The sequence below is a fragment of the Solanum stenotomum genome, chromosome 12 (assembly GCF_019186545.1).
Source record: "Solanum stenotomum isolate F172 chromosome 12, ASM1918654v1, whole genome shotgun sequence".
Classification (NCBI taxonomy): Eukaryota; Viridiplantae; Streptophyta; class Magnoliopsida; order Solanales; family Solanaceae; genus Solanum; species Solanum stenotomum.
The window spans coordinates 41250284-41262871 of record NC_064293.1 but is presented as its reverse complement, the minus strand read 5'-3'; the positions used below and the strand labels follow the sequence as shown (position 1 = coordinate 41262871).

Genomic DNA, 12588 nt, shown 5'->3' with positions numbered 1-12588 from the left:
AATTAAAGAGACATAGCAAGAGTTGTATCAGTACAAACCATACATACTAGTAGGCATCATCGGTCAACCCGACGCCCACCACATAACATAAGAAATCAACTAGCAAGATCATGCAATAAAACCCCTCGCTTCTCCACCTTTACCCTCTCTCGAAATACCTCTGAATCACACTAGTACTCTAACTACTAACCACCTTTTCGGTCAACCTACTTTCTAGGTTCTTGATCATAGCCTAACCATTCTAACACATAGAAAAGCCCTCAAATACGACTACAAGCATTCCAACTAACCGTTCACGTCATACTTTTACTTCCTTTTCATATTACCCAGTCTTCGTCACGTGGTACATTATATCAAACTTGCTAACTATTAATCATGAGCCCCCTTTTTCATCTTTAGAATTAATCTATGTGGACAAGTCAAACCATCACTTACTCTCGTTACCCCCAAACACATATTACAGGGAAATACACGAATTTCGTACACTACCTCCACTTTTTGCCCTCACAATATAAGTAAGTCATCATAATCACTTATAAACAAGGTAGAACAATCATCAATATCACGCACGAACACGCGCATCATTACAAGATGCATAAGTATGTCAAGTCATTGGTCCTCTCAAGGGACCCAAACCCAAACTGTTAGCATACCGGAACGTGGTACCCGATCCAATGTTTATGTCGGAAAGTGACAATCGATCACATAATTATGTCGAAATGTGGTAACCGATACAAGTTAGTGTGTCAGAACGCAACACCCGATCCATTCAACAAGCCACAATCACAATCACAAGGTACATTCTCCTAATCATACAATCAAGTTATGATTCACGGCATTCATCATTCATATATCCTCATTTACAATTAATGTGATAAATAATGCAATATTCACATACATACATGTATCATAATGAAGCAAGAACAAATATACATCACACAATCATAGAATCACAACCATCCCAATGAACTATTCATCGACGCATATCATGTAAACATTAATTCGACCATACTTAGCCCTAGTTCATTATCTAAGGCTTCTTCCTAGGATTTAATCATATTTTGTTCGGTGCACGAATGCCTACACATAATTCCTACCATTGATTATCATTATACTACGTAGATTTATAGCTACTCAATTAATAAACCTAGCATACCTGGGTTCCAAGAAGCTACACAAAATTTTAGGCTTCGAATTTTATTTTTGGACTTCGTGACGGTGATCTTGATCGAAAATTCGTCATCCATTGACCTCCTTACACTAGAATTCTCCTTCTCCTTCCTTCCCAAGCTTAGAGCAGCTTTCTGAGGATTTCTAGGGTGTTTTACAACTAATTTAGGTATTTTAGGTTAGGAGAAAATAGGATTTCATGTTATTTACATTATGTCTCGTCTATTCCGCTCTGGCACCAACTTATCCCGCCTTGGCGCCGCCGCTCTAGCGACATCTGGCCCGCTGATGCTTATCGTGACCAACGACACTAACCTACAATACGAGTGTTTACGATCGTTGATAATATATTAACCCAACCAAGGGTTGGGGTCGTGTCCTAAGGGAGTGGTTTTGAGAATTAGTAGAAAAATAAAATTAAGTTCAAGCTAGTCGTAGCTAAAGGCATTAACGATTAAAAATATTGTAAATTAAAAGGGGTGACACAAAGGTGTCAAATATCAAATAAGGGTTTTGTCACAAATAGCAAAAAAATAACAAAAATAACAAGAAAATCAAGTATAAAGACAAGTTCTTGGGGTGTGGCCGCAATACGAGTTGAGATAAATCGTTGGGTATATGCTTTCGATGGGAAATTTGCAAGATAATAGTGTTTAGGCTAAGCTTTAGATGGAAATAAGTTCTCTCTCGGGCAACTTACCCCATTTCAAATACGTTCCTCTCGGGCACCCATTTGCCGCATGAAGGCCAACCTACGCCTTACCCCACTCACTCTCTCGAGATGAGTGTTAGGATATGGGACTAGGGCTCACCATCTCGGGTTGAACCTCATGTCGACCCACTCTTTAGGTCAGCAGTCTAGCGATCATGGTTTCGCGACCTCCCTCTCGGGCAAGTCGAAAACACATAGGTGGTTTTGTATTTGCAACTACAAACCCATTAGATTAAACCACAACCACTAGGTGAAATCACTATTAAAATACATCTAACTTATCAGCAAGCAAGACTCAACAATAATATCAACACATATTTGATAAATCACACCCCAAGAATGGGGGTTTTTAGCCACACATCAAGAAACAACAAAATACACCTAAAATGATACTAAAATCAAATGGGTACAAGGAATTAAATCTTGATTTAAGCAAAGAAAGAAGAATGGAGAAGACCCACTTCCAACTTGGGGAAGAGGAAATCCTTCTTTCTTCAAGTCTCCCAAAAAACCCTCTCCAAACTTGAGAAAAAATATCTCAAAAAGTACTATTCTATTATGAAAATTATAATAAATGTTCGACTCCTCAAAATTAATAACAAGTTTAGTATTTATAGATTTCAGAAAATAGTGTTGGCGGATCTTTCGGCGAGGTTAGTCGGAATCGCCGATTAACTTGGCGATTCGCCCTTTGGTGAAGTTCGTCGCCGTCTTGCACTAGCCTTCAGCATGGTCATGCTTTATGTCATTATGTGAGATAGTACTGCTTCACATAATTATTCCGCGAAACGCCAACTGCTCCTTTCATCGCCTTTTTTATCCTGCTCCTTCAGGGCTTTGCGTACTGGAACAAAGGGCGGAGTGCGTCCCTTCGGCGAATCGCCATGTGTGATTGGCGATGCTTAGGCTTCAGCTTCTTCATTCTTTTCAGCCTTTTTGTTCTTTTTTGCGCCTAAGTGTCCATGCTTCCTCTAAAACTTCAAATACCTGAAACTTAAGAGTTTTCATCAAATATTGAGATAAAATAAACATTTGAGGACACTATTTCTATCAAAACAAAGCCCTGAATGAGTCTAATTTGTGGACACATCACCCACCTTGGCGGGACAGTGGCCAGTATTTCTCGAAGTTTCGCTTTTCCTCACAAACGACGGTTCGGATCGTTACTCATACCCATCGTCTATGATACTTGGACTACATATAAGAAAAAATAATTGGGAACAAAAGCTACCAAACAAAATTTACAAGAAATTCCAACTAATTGTGATAAAACTCGAGCAAATTATGAGAATAACAAAGAGTAATTCTACACGTCCTTTTTTATTTGATTCGTCGCTCTACTTTAACTTCGCTACTAAGAAATGTAAGAAAAGATCACTTACTGTGAGACATGTTAACAAGGCGACAAAATAAGAGGAAGAAGAAGAAAAGTGAAGTCAGGAAGCATAAAGGAAACAATATATATTCACTTTATTAAAGTTTTGGTTAAATATTAAATAATTTAATAAAGTATTATTGGTTAAATAGATAGAGGGGATGAAATTGAGGCTCGCATTTGATTTTTTTTTAATGAAATTGTTTCACCAAGATTCAAAGGTAAGCTTTAACTAAATATTTATTGTATGAGGTAGAGTTTTGACATGGACGTACGCAGTACATGATCATCAGGTTCACGTGAATTCATGTTTTTCTTCTGAAATTATATATAGTTGTGTTATATTTTTTATTTTATTTTTAAAAATATAGATGTGTGAATCCATACTCGAAGTGATGATCGGGGGCACCTCTCAAAGTAAGGTTTGAAATCTAAATTTTATATCTATCTTGTTTTATTTTTCTTTCTAAAATTGGGTAATTAACACCCCTCTAAGTGGTTAGTAGTAGCATTTTAGCGTTTTAAATTTTGGACCTATTATTATAAAATTTTAACTCTTTTTTATGATAAGAATCTAAATGTCAAACCAATCAAAAAAAATTGTATCTTAGATCATCTTTTCATAATAGTGTACCAATCATAACGAAATCCTAAATACGCCTTTGTGTTGATTCACACGTCCAGAAGATGTAAATTGGGGAGATAAGTATGTCATGATGGATGTGTGATCATATATTATCAGATATGTGTTAATCTTTCTTGAGCTAAGACTCTTCTAGAAATAATTTTTCTCTCTCACAAGATATAAATAAAGTTTATGTACACTTTATTTTTTTTTATTTTTTAGTATTTAATTCATAAAATTACATTGAATATGTTATTATGGTTGGAAAGTATGATAAAATTTAAAGTAAACAACAAATAAAAGTGGTTACGTGATACATTTCCCCGGATTTATGTGGAATAGTTGGCACCCAACGCGGCAATGGGCAATAGGTCCATCTTAGCCTATTATATAAATGGGCCTGCACCTTCTCTTTTTCTGTACCCGGTCCAACTTGTATCCATTTCCGAAGATATCCATATTCCATTGACGAGTACGGATCGTCCATCAACGCCTTTTGTGGATTCCTCTCTCCCCGACTGTTAACGAAACTTTCCTTCCCTTTTCTCGTACAATCTTCATACCCAAATCCTTCAGAGTATCACAACTCCATAATTGCAATAATCGACATTCTCAAATACCTATCTTCTTCTCAAAACCAATTCAATCGATCACCTAATCGCCGGCCGTTCAAATCTTTCTCTTCTCTGATCAATTATAAATATTCCGATATGCAACACGGTGACCCTAGCTCTACCTATTACCAACATTACTAGCCTCACTTTCAAAACCCTAACCCTAGATCTACTCCTGCCGATCAACCTTACAATCCAACTCCCCTCCCTAGCCAATACGCCTCTGCCCCGCTGGTTGCTTCCGGCGATTACTCCAATTACGCATCCACTTATCCGCCTTATTCTCATCCCTCTGTTGATCATGCCCATAATCCACCTGCACCGTTCCCTTCAAACCCCAGCTCTCAATCGTCCTACGGTTTCCCCCACCTTGAGGCTCCGCAACCCAACTATTACCCTTATGATCAAAACCAAGCACATGTAAGTTATGATTATGCTGCCCCTGGCACTAATTACCACACACCAAATCCACCTAATTATAATTCAGTGAATTCATCTGCTCCTTATTCATCAACGCCATTTGGTGCTCCGCAGGGACTAATTATGGTAATTCGTTTGAGAATAACTCAAATTATGGTTCATATGGAGACCAAGGGCTGTATGAGAGTGGTGTTTACAAGTATAATGGAAAAAAAAAGTCATATAGTGGAAATCAATCACAATCAAGTGCGGGTTTGATGTTTGATGATTTTGGAAGACCTATCAATGTTCATAGTGGGAGTGGGAGAGAGCAACAGCGACCTGTGCATACTCCTAAAGTTGTGAAAGCAGCACCTAAGGTTGAGGACCAACAAGATGCCACAGGTGGTGTTCTGAAGTTTCGGGTCCAGCTTTTATCAGAAGGCATTGGTCAGAGTGACATGGATGTGCTCTGTCAGGTTAGAGTATAGCATTGTTAATGTCTTTGAATCTTGAATCAGGCATAAAGGCCTAACTTAGCGCTTTGTAGTTTTCAGTTTGCCTGCTTATTGATGTTTATTTAGTATACCATTTGGCAATTACTCCTACTTGTTGTTTATGAGTTTTGATTGAGAATTTTTTTGTTGTTTCAGATTGGTCTAGATGGGATTCGCATACTTGAACCTGCGACTAGCAGAACCCTGAGGATATATTCACTCGAGAACGTGACAAAACTGGAGGTAAGTTTGTTGTGTTAAGCTTATTAATTCTGATAGTCATCTATATTTGTGAATTAAATTAATTTCTTATTATTATTTTTGTCAGGTGTTGGATTCATATATATTTGTATTTTGGGCTAAAACTTCTTTCGACAATGAAGCTAAACGTATCAGGCTGAAATCAAATAGCTATACCACAAATAATATTCTTGATGCAGTGACAGCAGCAAGTATTCAGGTTAAGCAATCAATATTTGAAATTTTGTTTGCATCTCTGTGTATGCCTTTTTTAATTCATTTATTTCCAGAGACCAATGACTTATCAAAAGCAACTAATATGACCAATCCAGCATCTAGGATACAATATGCTGACACTGATTTAACTCCTCAAAGTTGGGATTCAAAGAACTGACCACTTCTTTCTGGGATCACTTTATGCATCATTATTTGAAGCACTCACTTCCTGTGACTTACTAGGGATAGAAGTGTTTGATGTGGATGGAAATGTTAGCCAACTTAGCTAATAACTAATGCCTGCCTCTTGTCAGACCAGTAGGTGGTAGACGGGGCATATTCCTTGAAATGCGTGATTTTTTGGATTTTTTTGAATTACACATATGTTGTTAAATTAGGTCTTAAGACCTAACTCACACCCCAAAAGCTAGCTCAAAGTTCTGGCATATCTTCCTTGAAATGTGTGATTTTTTGGATTTTTGAATTACACATATGTTGTTAAATTAAGTTTTAGGCCTAACTCACACCCCAAAAGTTAGCTCAAAGGGAGGAGGATTGTCAAAGTCTTATAAGGAGTCCCCCATCTCATTAACCACAAATGTGGGACTTTTGTTATTCTTTAACACCCCACATCGCGCCCAGTGCTTAGCATCTGGTGCGTGGACAATTTTGATTTTGGGGGTCCCAATATTGGGTAAGATGGGCCTTGCTCTAATACTATGTGAGAAGACGAAAGTTTGAGAGAGAACTCCGCTTGATTATTCCCACAAGCTATTGGGATTTAAATAGCTAAGTATACATGTCCTAAAAGGGGAAGGAAATCAATACCTAATCAATACAAATCAATATTAAATCAAGCTAAAGTAAATCTAGGAGGAAATCAAGCTACCTACTATATTTACATATGCTACAGAATATTCATAGGATTTTAACATATCATAGCATCAAGTTTTATACTAGTTTATTGAATGTACACCCCATCCCTATCTCATTGGTATCCTATCCCCCCCCCCCCCCCCCCCCCCCCCCNGCCCCCATTTTGGGTATGCTTTGACTATCTCATATGATGAATTAGATGAACTATGAAGGTGTTTACTCTGTACAGAAATCTAATGTTTCTCCGCCAAGGTTTTATTTAGAAGAATTTAGTTATTTTTTAATTCTTTTGATGACTGCGTTGTTCTGGCCAGGTTTTGCACACTTTGATTAATTCCACGGAATACTTGCCACCTTCCACTAGCAACAAGTACCATGTAACTCTGTTCACAAAGGCTTAGGACGTATGAGAAGAATCACCTAGTGGTTTTTTGTCGTTCTCAACCACTTCATTGACCACTAGGCCACACCCGTAGGTGCACAAAAGAAATTCAGTTATAACTAAATATATATATAGCTAGTAGCGGCCACTTTTTCTGCTAAAGGTAACAGTTATATTGTTGGTAGCCACTTGCCCACCTTACTGATATTTTATAAGCTTCATGGTTGATTCTTAATCTTCTATCAAGCAACCACTATATACAATCATTAAGCTTAAATAGTTTAACTATTTGTGTTAGTTTTAGGTTGTTTTCTTATCTTGTTGGCTTAGCATTTAAATACAATCATTATTTTGGAACCTTGATATTGGTCTTTTCTGATCTTTTTCTTGCTATCAATCGTATATTGGGTACATATCTTCATTATTTTACTAATATTTCTTCTCAAACTAGGAATAATCATGTACTCAGGCTGGTATGATTGTGTTTAGGTCAAAGAGATGGGCGAGAGTAATATGCCTTCAGATGCAATTAAGGGATCTGAGTCAGCTGCTGAGAAGAAGAAAGGTTTTGATTGGATGAAGTTGATGAGGCCACTAAATGAAGAGAAAGATCACTGGGTTAGATTATAATCTAACGACTATCTATTTCCTTACTTATTGCAGCATTTTCTTTTATTTCTTCTGAATGAAACTTGTGCAAAGATATAAGTTTGGCAACTCATCTATTTTTTACTATCCTCGTTTTTTCTCATACAGGTTCCCGATGAAGCAATTCGAAAGTGCACTGCTTGTGGGACGAATTTTAGTGCTTTTGTACGAATGGTAAGCATTTATTCTAACTGTTTTATGTGGTTTAAATGTCTCATTTGTATCTTATATTGCATGTTTGTATAAATTTGTTACAGCACCACTGCAGAAATTGTGGGGATATTTTCTGTGACAAATGTACTCAAGGTAGAACTGCTTTGACTGCAGATGAAGATGCCCAACCAGTTCGAGTTTGTGACTGATGCATGGTATGCCTGCATCAAAATATCTCTACCTATGACTTTTTCTAAGTGTCTTTGTTATTTTCATCTTAGCACTCTTTTCTAGCACATAGGATTGAGTCTTGCTTTTTTCCCAATAGCACTCTTTATTTCCTCGCAATTTTGGTGGAATGAGCTCTCAATTGACTAATCAAGATCAAGTATTTTGGTTCTGTTTGTGGGGAGCCTGAATAGGAGCTTTAATATTATTGTCCATTGCCATTGAAGAATTCCTCTTTTGTAGAAAAAACTCGGCCTCCTACTAATCAAGTTTGCTTATTGAACTTTTGCCATATTATTCCCAAAGTGATTATATTCATTCAAGCTCATTCTTCATCCTTAGCCTTAATATGGCTAGTGAGCAAGTCACTAAGGCCTCACACTCTGGACTGAGTTGGTCCAGATCTGAAGTGACTCAAATATGATGTCTAGTGTCGGGTGTTACATGTCTATTCTTCATAAAAATTGGCTGTTAACTGATTTGAAAGTTTAATAGGAAGACAAAATGGAAAGAGTAGAATGTCAAACATGTTGAGGTGTAGAAAGTGTTATTGAAGATTCATTGTAGACTTCTTTAACCACTGAAGCTAGGTGCAAAACAAACTTAGCGCTTCGCCCGTGAGCACCAATTCATGCGGCAAGGTGCTAAAGAGTGTGTCTCATCCAAATGATAGTTGCAATACAGTTCTAATTTTTTCAATTCCTTTTGTCTATATAATCATCGTTGTGCTATAGTTCTAATTTTTTTCCTTCTTGATTTTCTCCTTTTTCCGGCTAAGACCTGGGCCTTATCTGTGCTTTGGGCTTAAAGCCCAACAAATCTCAGTACCTCTTTTTCTTTTGGCTTGCTGAAAGTTTTTTTTTGGGGGGGAGGGGGGGTGAGAGCAAGGGGATATTATTGGGATGGAATTTAGAAAGGCGTGAACTACTTTTATGTTACAAGTCATTAAAGAAACTTTCTACAACTGAGTTATAACAGGTCATAATTTATGTGCGTAAGATTTTATCGAAAAGAACCCTTTGGTTAATCATTGAGAAATTGGAACTTGTCAAAAATATTCATTGAGATTAGAGATGTGATGCTCAACTACATTGTTAAGCTCATTTAGGATGTAAATGCATGTGTTTCTATCTATCTAAACATGTCAGAATATAGTGGTGGTTGCTCGTTGACGATTTTTTCATACAGTAAATATCATATCATTAATTATGGAAATCTCTTGTATACCAGAAAGTTAAGGTAGAGAAATACAAGGATCTTCCCCATATGTACAATATTGTTCTTTTGCACTATCAAATGCTTTTTTATTCCTCTCTTTGCAAGAAGACCCACATAAGAAGTAGTGGGGAACAATTATATGCTCCTGGTTACTTGATCAAAAATATAAATGAATAATGTTTTTGGTCTTCTCTTCCTCCTTCCACAGGCCCAACTGTGTAGTTCTTCCCTTCACTATACCTGACAATCTGACATTATCTCTTCCCTAAGACCTGACAATCTGAAATCATCCACTATACATCAAACTAACTAATTATCATCTACCAAAACCATGTTATCACCTTGCGATGTAATAGAAAGTGGTCCTTGAGTTTGCTTGAGCATTTGCACATAATATACTAAGGCCAAATCCATCGATGGCCACCTAAAGTTGGCACCAATTTTTATTTAGATGCTTTAACTAGACTTTGTTCATTTTAGACACCTCATGTCATGTCCTATTGTGTCATTTTGATACTTTTTGCTGAGTTGGCATATTGCGTGAGACATTTTTGAGCGCGTGAAAAGTTTAAATATTGTACATTTTTACTTTTTTTTTTTTGTTTCTTCTTCCTTCTCTCTCCTTCCAACACCTCCTCCATCATCCACCACCGTATCCAACCTTCTCCCCCTAATTTTCTCACCATTCGATTGTCATAAACCTTGCTGAAATTATTCAAAAACTTTGTCGAAGAAGAAAAAGACTGGATTAGGCCATGAATCTGGAGGTTTTGATGGTGGTGCATATCTTTTTATTTCTCACATCTAGCCATAATAATCTTCTAAGATCCCTTTCCTTTTCTATCCTTCAATATGCAAAAAATCCTCTGTACAATTTTACCTCTAGGAAAGCAAAAAATATGTGGTCAAACTCAAAGCTTGATAATTTTGACTATTTCGTCAAAAAGAAAAAGATGAAATCTCGTTGAAAGTAATTACTCAATGGAGAACAATTACAATAATCAATTAGGGGAGTATTTAGGTCAAAAAGGTCACTTCTTTTATGGAGGAAGTTAAGTTCTTGGTGCATCCCCAAATTCATTTATTTATGAAAGAGATAGAAGCGGAGGCGGAGATTGTTATGACCTGATGATAGTGAAAATAGATGGAGGAAGTACTTTTCATTCCGTTAATCCTCCATAATTTTATCAAATTTGAAAAGGATGTTCATGGTGGTCAGAGGAGGAGAGATGGAGATGGTGAGAAAGAAAGTGGGCACTGCAAGTTTTTTTGATTTTTTTTTAAAAAAAATGTAACTTATTTTTTAAGTAAATAACTAATTAGTTTTAAAAATATGTTTTTATTTGTAGTACATTTATTGTTAATTATTTTTGGTATATATGCCATATCTCTTCGGTTAATTCGTTGCTTTGACACATCATCGGCGAGTGTGTTACACTCTCATTTTGCAGGCTGAGGTAACTCAAAGGCTCAGCAATGCTAAAGCAGCAGTCAGAGTTGCTGCAATGCCGAGTCATGTGGACCTTGCAAAAAAACTCCAGGTAGATATCACTTCGATGTTTCCATCATTATTTGCTTTTGTTGAGCGATTTGTTCTTTTGTGATAGGTTATCAAAACAATAGTTTGACGACTCATAGTAGTACTATTGCATCAACAGTTTCCGAGGTTTTTGAGGGATAGCTATTTTTGGACAACATAATTGTAAAAATAGGATATACGATATGAGCAACAGAATCATGAGTTTGTGTGTTTACATAGCATCTTAGAGTTGCATCTTTGGCTGATGGTCCTTTTAAAGTTATCTTTTGTGGTTGCATCTTAAGCATTTGGTGTGAATATCTCTGATTTGTATTTCATCAACAGGAGGAGATGGACAAAAAGCGGAAGACATCAACAGGTATTAGCCATTGCCAAGATAATTCTTGTTCAATTCAAATAACATAGTTTTGCAATGGATTGCTGTCTGGAACTGGCGTGCAAAGTTCTATCATCTATGGCGGCTGCAATTTGGTGATTTTTCTTTTCCTGAACTGAAAATATCTATTTTTCTCAGGTCATACATCCCAAGGATCCAGGAGGATGAGAGAGGTTGCATGCCCAACTTGCACAGCCCATTTGCAGGTTTAGAACCCTTTTTCCCTATTTGTTTTATGGTTGAAACTAGCAGATTGATTTTCGCACTACATAGTAGCTCTATTCCATTGAATGAAATTGCCTATTTTCCCTTTCAAACATTCTTTGATCTGCTATAATTGAAGGTGGGGGCTCATGTTGTCCTGTTGTGTCTAGGTCCCTAAGAAAGTAATTCATATTTTCAAACTTGTAAAATTTACTAGTTTCAACAGTTGGCCAAAAGGAGGGGAAAGGGAAAAAGAAAGAGGAGTGCCACCTAGATTAGCAGATTTTATGCCGTTGAAATGATTGGACAAGTTTTTGAGATCTAATGTATAGAGTAAAACGTGATGCCAAACCTTTTAGAACTTTTTACTAAATGAAAACAAATTAAGAGAATGGTGAAATATGCATTTTGATAGTACTTGTTCGTGGAAAATATGAAATGCAAACAGCGTTTGCTTTCTACTTATTGCTGAGACTTCTTGTAGTGTTAACCCAGCAACTTTCGCTTGGGAAGTATCTAATGCAGTTACGTTTGTAGGTTGAAGTCCCAGCTTCTGGATCAGAAACGATTGAGTGCAGTGTCTGCCAGCACCCATTCCTTGTTAGTGCTCATTGACAGGCAGGGTCGGTGTGGTTTGCTTTGCAATCATCCTATATGCAGGGATGGATTTGAAGCCGCCACAATGGTCCTTCCAACTTTATATGATTGTTTTTAAGGCGTATCAAGTTGTGTCTTCATTGGTGTTTTGTTAGCTCTCTCTTTCAATATTGTAAATTTATTAACAGTAGTCAGTTCTATGAGCTTTTTCTCGGTTGTGTGCATGTATAGTACACGTGCTACATGTCGTGAAGCACTTGCAAAAGTGATTCACACATAATATGATGCGAGGTGCATGAAACTAACTTGTTCAGTTCATTGTGCAAATCAATCAATTTTCAGTATTTTGAATCCTTTACACATATTATTTTCATTTCATATCATTGTGAAACCACAGAACTCATATATTGATGAGCAAATAGGAACTAAATATAAAGCAGAATGGTTATTTGTTGATACGTGTGATAGATCCTCTACAGGAGAACTACGTTTATTTTCACTGGAGTTTCCCACTGTTC

At 36.9% G+C, this 12588-nt stretch overlaps 1 pseudogene; it reads left to right on the top strand.

Moving 5' to 3' along the window:
• Window positions 1-4425: 4425 nt before the first annotated feature.
• On the top strand, window positions 4426-12430 carry LOC125849259 (protein FREE1-like; annotated as a pseudogene).
• Window positions 12431-12588: the final 158 nt, after the last annotated feature.